Below are 6,882 nucleotides of genomic sequence, written 5' to 3' on the forward strand. Positions count from 1 at the left end.
CCGGCCCCCGGCCGCCGCGCATTGGCCGCGCGCGCCGCCAATCACGCGCATGTAAACACCTTGGCCCACAGCCATTCCTATAAAACCAATTACGGACCTAGGGGCTCCAGCAGTTTCCAGGCTCCCCTCGGCGGGGCTGAATGATCAAAACTGGTGGTGAGAATTTTTCCGGGCCGTTTCTAGGCAGCCCTCCCCCTCCACCAGCTCGGACCCCCCCTCCCTCCTTTCTCCTTCTCCTCCCTTTTCCTTCCCCCCTCCCCCAGCGTCTGGGCTGAGTGATCAAAATAGAGGAAGATGGTTGTCGCCGCAATCCAGGGCTTTGCAAGGCGCGGTTTAATGGGCCGCCTGTCAGCTTCCTGCTCGCAGGAGGAGGTGACAAGCCAAGCGAGCCGGGGAGGGCCTGGGGCCCGGCGGGCTGCACCCCGCGCCCCGGGCCCCGGCCCCCGACCTCCCCTGGGGTGCGCTTCTAGTACGCGCGGTGGAGACGCCGAAACAGACAAGGGCTGCTTTTTCCCTTGTTTTTTTTCTTCCTTTTTAAACAAAGCAGCGATTCATTCCCTCTCCCCCAGCAGCGCGGTCGGGTGGGATGGGCAGGCGAGAAGGCCGTTTTCCTAGCACTGGCCTGCGGGTCCCTCCCTGAAACGCGGTGTCAGATGGTTACTGATTAATATTTTGGAGAGGCCGCGGCGGCGGGCAGCGGGTGAGTCTCTAATCTTCTAAAAGGGGTTCCTATAGAAACGCGGATCGGGGCGCGCCCCCCGCTCGGCCCAGGCCGGGGCTGCGGCGCTTCGCACAGCGCGCCCCTCCCCAAAGTCCCTCTTTGCGTGGGCGCTCCCCTCTCCTTCCCCCCCCAACAAAAAAATCAGAGCAGAAAAAAGGATTAGATCGGCTGAGCGCGAACTGAATCCCTCTCGATTCTGACATTTCAGCCTATTAGCATTTCTCCACGGAGCCTTCTGAAACCTATTAAAGTGTAATATTAAAAACCTCTTGGCTGGGGGCCTCTCTCGCCTTCCATCCGCCGCGCCCCCTCCAGGGAGGGCGAGACCGGGAAAAAAAATCTGTTGAGCTCAGAGGAAGTAGCCGCCAAGCCCAAAAAGTGCTTGGCTGGCCACGGCGGCCGTAGGGGGAAGGGAGCACCAATCCCCCAGACTTTGTACTTTTATTTTGCCCTTTCAGCAAAATCCTTTCTGGGTTGAGTAGCCGTGAGCTGCCCGCGGCCGACCTACCTGACCGGGGGCGCAGGGAGTGCGGACCACGCCAGCAGAACTGTCCTGGGGGCCCCCGCACCCTCTCTGCAGCCCTGCAGGCCCCCGAGCCCGGCTAGGCATTACGTACCCTGGAAAGGAAGCTTGGAGGGGCAGAAATCCTTCCAATCCTGCCTCGAAGAGCAACTGCGGTGATAAGATTTTAATTAAAACAAGAGAAGCCCGCTCTTTCGCCTCGCGCTGCGGACTCAGCGTTTTCTCATTGCCCGTTTTGTTTTTTAAATCAATTTTTAAGGCAACTTTTCGGGGGGGGGAATGAGCGCGTTAGTGCCCATTCGTTCTATTTTCTTTTCTCCACTTTTAGGAAAAAAAAAAGGTGGGGGGAGGCTTCGAGAACGAACTGGGGGGTGTCTAATTTAATTCCAGGATAAATTTGAGGAAAAAAGTTCAGCCTCTTGAGGGCAGTTTCAAGTTGCCCTTCCTGGAGCTTCCTGCGTTGGTTTCTAGGCTGCCCTCTTTTGGAAGCTGTAGCTCCGCTGGGGAGGAGGGAGGAGTGAAAAGGAAAGAAAGGAACGAAAATAGCCGGAGCCGAGGGGAACAAGCCACGGTGTCCGCGTTTGGAGCTGGGCGTGCGGGTCTCAGTGGCGGCCTCGGCATTCGGGGCGGCGAGAGGCGCCCGCTGCATCCCCGGGACGGCCAGGAGCAAAGACGGAGAGGAGAGGGGGGTTAGAGAAAGGAGGTATTCTGTCTGTGTGCCTTAGGGGAGGAGGGGACTGCAGGAATCGAATAAACGCAGTCGAGCTGCGCGGGGCTGCTGGAAGCCCAGGCGGGGGAAGGGGGCCGTGTGTGGGGGCGCAGAGCGCCCTTGAGCCTTACGCAGAGGTCTTGTGTGTTCCTAGTTAAGCCCTCCCACGCCCGAGGCCCCATCGCTTCCTCTCCACTCTCTTTACCCAATATTCCAAGCCCAAACCCTAATTCTCCACCGCATTACCCCTCCCCCTGGATTTGGGGAATGTTTTTCTTTATTTTAATATAGCTCAAGGAAAAAATATGTATATCTTGAGAGAGTTGGGGTGGGGAAAACAAAAGGCTTGCGGAGTAGAAAAAAACAAAGGCCCATTTTTATAAATGTTTAATGTTTTCACTCCCTGGATGCTCCGAGACGCCGTAATTGTGACGGCGGGGTACGTGTGCCATAAATCATTTAGTTGCTAATAAAAATTCTGCCTGTTTGCCCTGGATTTGCCAATGGCGTTTGCATTTTTCAAGTGTGCGCTTCGGCGGCGTGACGAACCCAGCCGGTATTTCATTAGGGCCGTGGTGCCTGGGCTTTGTGCGCCCAGCCCTCTCGCGCGGGCCCCTTCCATACCCGCCCCCGGCACCCACTCCACATTTGCGCGGCCCTGCAGCCACCGGAGCCCGGCCAGGGCGCAGGGCCTGGGGACGCGGTGGTGGTGGGGGCGGCCAGGACACATCCTGCCCACGCTGGTTTTCCAGGGATGCCGCATGCGTGGGGGCGCGGACGGGCTACGGGGAGAGGCCGCCTGCCCAGGCCAATCTATACGCGCCCTGTTCTCCGCCCGCTCCCCAGCCCCGCACCCTGGTGTCCCCGCAGTAGCTGAGTAAACAGCGACTGGGAGCCATCTTGGGGCGGAGGACAGATCCCAAGCGAAGTAGTGGGTGCAGCCCAGGTGCCTCCATTCGTAAAGGGGAGCCTCTAGGACATCCCTAACAAGGGTTCAGGGTCCAGGGAAACGCCTTCCCCAGTATGGTGGGCCACATTGAAATGTAAAAACCAGGCCTGGGTGCCACGGCCATAGGGCACAGGCCATAGGCCACCAGGTCCAGCCGCCATCTTACGCGCCCCACCCCCATTCCATCCCTTCCCCCTCCCCGCCCCCTCACACTTTTGTTTACCCAGCGGGATAGGTGGCCAAAAACTCTGTGGACGCAATTGAGAGAGTGTGTGTCTGTGTGTGTGTTTTACTGACTGGGTGAAAAATCAACTCGGGGGAGCGGGGTGGGTCTTCCTTGTAGCCCCAAACCGCAGTTGCAGGAGAATCTGCCCTGGCTAGCCGAGGCCCGGCGCAGCGTGCTTCTCGGCAGCCAGCCTGGGCCACCCGAGCCGAGGCCTTTCCTGTGTTCCTAGGCTACCGGCTCCGGCCTCTGCTCCCTGGACGCGTCCGACCGACAAAATTCTCCCTCTTTGTCTTAAAAGCAAAGGACAGGCCAACCTTGAGCCCGGCCGTCACCCCTGTCGCGCTTTTGTTGGCGCAGGCTCAGGCCCGACTGGTGCAGATCACACGGCCTCCCTCAATTCGGCGTTGAATCCGGTTCTTCCCAAATTCTGGTGTTGCTGGCCGCTTGGACACGTTCTCCCCTTATCCTTCCCCCAGCGGGGGAAGAAAAAGCCAGTATCGTTTCCTTGGCGCAGCCACCCGAGCCACTTCACCCATCGCCCCAACCGCCTTTCCAGGCAGGGACCGAAGCCCCCCACTCGCCGCTGGCATCTCGGTGAAGGGCACCCCCTGAGGGATTGCCGGCTTCTGCTGCCCGCTCAGAGGCCTTGTGGCTGGGTGTCTTAAGCTCCGGTTTCCGCAGGTCCCGTGTCTGGCGGGCGCGGCTAAAACCCGGAGAGGCTGTGCCCGGGAAAGCCATGTTCGCCGTCCCCTCGCTGCGACAGACCCAGCCGCGATACAGCGCCAAGTCGCGGCCGGGCCAACCCAGCCGGGAGCTGCCCGAACCTGCCTGGAAGACCAGGCACGCGGCGCCATCGCCCCACACCCCACCGAGACCAGGGCGCAAGGCGGGCAGAATTGGGACTGATGCGCCAGGCCCAGCCCCGATGGATTCCAGCTCCTCTCGGCCCCGCCTCCGGCCCTGGCCTCTTCCTCCAGCCGGGGTCGGGTCCTCCACTCCACTGTTTGGCTGGGAAAGGACGGAGACGCGCTTGGTGCGCAGGGGGCCAGCTGCGGCCATAAATCTCCGGGCGGGCCCTCCTTCCCGCCGCTCACGCGGGGGTGCTCCGGACTGGTCTCGCATCCCAGGCCACGCCACACACCCTGCTCACCCCATCACGGCCTGGGGACCCCAAGACTGCGCAGGGAACTACGCCAAGAGCTTCTCCATTCACCAGAGAGAGGGAACGGCCTCATCCCTCGGTGCCAACACCATCCATCCCTGAGGGCGCTGGACCCTGAGGTGGCCCGAGCTTCACAGGATCACCGCCTTGGGGTAGGGGCGCCCGGGCCTGGCATTTCCTCTTAGAAAGGCTCGGTGAGACTGGGATGGGCGTGCAGCTGTCCGCTTGAGCGCAACTCCGGTGCCACCTGCACCACGGAGGGGCGACGCCAGGGTCAGGGTCGAAGCGGCTTCTCAGAATTTAGCTTGCCACCTCTCCGTGGACCCTGCCTTCATCCCGTGTCTCCTCAGCCCTCTGCGGGCGCATGATGGGCTTTTTTTTTTTTGGCACAGGAGGACCAAGGCGGGGGAGTGACTGTGGGCACCATGCGCGGAGGCGGGGGCTCATCTGGTTCCCACCCTCCGTGCCGCCGGATGCCCCAGGTTTTTCTCAACCAGGGTCCCGGCTTGGAGCCCTCGTTGGCTGCGTGCTTTGGCGCAACCATGGGGAAAGCGGTAATTGGTCTCGCCCTTGTGGCTGCCTGGTGGAAGCGGCGGTTTTGACACACGGAACAGTCATGGGGAGCAGATCCAGAGAGGGTGCATTTGCAATAATAACGCTTAATTTATCTCTGCCAGAGGGGCGGGAACAGGCCTTCGCGCTGGTGTCTTACATCAGCCAAGCAAACCATGCACGCGATCGGAGCCAACCACCTCCAGCGGGGTTTTGCTCCGGACTTAAGGTGCGCGGAAACCGGAGCATTCAGCCCTTCCTGGGTGCCTCCCGAAAACCTCATCATGCCAGTGACACGACTGCGAACGGCGGGTGGCACATGCCAGGGGCTTGGGATGGGAGGGTTTGGAAACCTCGCTCCAAGGACGCCCTCATCCAAGGAGCTTCGGCTCCTTCCTAGAATTTCTGGAAGCACTTTTGGAGGGACCAAGGGCTTCCGGCGGGGCCCAGAGGAATTTGAGTGCTTGCCAGGGCAGGCAGGAGCGCAGCCTGGGAGTGGAGAGGCTGCTGGGCCACATTCCCGCCGAGCTTCCCCCGCTAGGCCCCAGCCCCGCCGCGGCGCCCTAGGAAGCACCTCCGAAAACAAAGCGCTGTGGTTTCAGCCCAAGGTTAAAGTCCACCGCGAGCGTGTTTTTTCCCCCGCTCCGGAATCTAAGAGCGATAGCATTTCTCCAAATAAGCCGCCAATAAATCAGCTCCCGGGGGCGCCTGCTGAAGAGCTCTGGTGACCTTGGGGGATGGTTTTTCTGCCTGACCCGTCCGAGCACAGGCTTGGGGGAGGGGGGCGCAGTGTCAGCCCTACCCGCTCCAGAGAGACGCGGAAGAGGGAATGGCCAAGGGCATTCGTGGGTGATTACAGCAGTACGTGTGTACCCAGAGGGGATGGGAGAGACTTGGAATGGGGGAAAGGAGCAACTGTGGTTATCCGGGGGCCTGTAGTTACGCGATCAGGAGGCGTTTGTGATTGCGAGGAGTGCTGCTTGCTGTCGGTTCAACAATTGCATGGAGCGCCTGCGGTGTCCGCACAGTTCTAGGCATGGGGAAAGCGCCACTGGGGACAGACACAGCCGCTGTGGGGCCCCGTGTCTTTGTCTGCCTGGGACTGGATGTGTTTGTGGCGGTGTGACTAATGGGATTTATGGATGTCAGTGCCAGGGTGACTGATGAAGGGCTTGGCAGCACGTGTGTTTGGGGAGAGGCGCTGCACCCAGGTGGGGAGTGGGTGCCCCGGGAGAGGACTGTTCCTTCTCTTAGAGGTTCCTTCCCCTGCCCCCTCCCTGCCGGCTCCCTGCTTTGTTTAGGACTCTGAACCCCTCCCAGGCAGGCCTGTGCACGCTGAGAGTTCTGCAGCAAATTCCACTGCCAGCCTGGCCCTCAGAGGCACCTCTGCACGCCCCACCTCTCCCAGCTCCACCTCCTTAGCACACGCCAAGCGTCCCAAATCCAGGGGCTGTCCCACCCCCTTCCCAGGCAGAGCCTTCCCAGTTTCCTCTTTTCCTGTCTGAATTCCTCCTGGTGCGCTCTGAGCCCTGATTCAGGCAGGCTTTGACAACCCTATGATTTGGGCACCGGCATACCCATTTAACAGATGAGAAAGTTGAGGGCAGAAAGGAGACGTGACAAGCCCATGAAGCCAGGAAGTAGCAGGCACCCTGAACTAAACCAGGCAGCTTGCTGGGGACCCCAGTGTGGAGGCCCTGTGCCCCTGTGAGCCCCCAGCCTGGCTGAGACTCACTTAGAGAAGGTAGAGGCAAGGCCACCCCCATGACACGTGACACATCCCGCCACCCATGTACTATGCTAACCATCAGTCCTCCCTGCCACTTGGTAGAGGCTGTCTCCTTCCCTGGCCTGGCATGGGGAAGAAGGGGGGCAGTGAAGGTCAGAGGAGTAGTATGAGACCCCGGTTTGGCCTGGGACACAGTAGGGGGATGAGGTCAAGGTAACCCAGGGGTCATCTTGGAGATCAGGAGAGCCCTGGCTGGAGAGCAGGAGCTCCTGTGGAATTCCACAGAACCTAGTGCAGACTGAGGTTCAGGG

General features: G+C 60.5%; 2 pseudogenes across 1 annotated transcript; both read right to left on the reverse strand.

Moving 5' to 3' along the window:
- Positions 1-1,331, reverse strand: part of LOC105523204 — a 5,009-nt pseudogene extending 3,678 nt beyond the window's left edge.
- Positions 1,332-3,521: 2,190 nt separating this feature from the next.
- Positions 3,522-5,464, reverse strand: LOC105523197 (annotated as a pseudogene). Its single transcript, XR_001003549.1, has one exon. The product of XR_001003549.1 is annotated as an uncharacterized LOC105523197 (transcript).
- Positions 5,465-6,882: the final 1,418 nt, after the last annotated feature.

This window comes from Colobus angolensis, unplaced genomic scaffold (assembly GCF_000951035.1).
Source record: "Colobus angolensis palliatus isolate OR3802 unplaced genomic scaffold, Cang.pa_1.0 Scaffold453, whole genome shotgun sequence".
NCBI lineage: Eukaryota > Metazoa > Chordata > Mammalia > Primates > Cercopithecidae > Colobus > Colobus angolensis.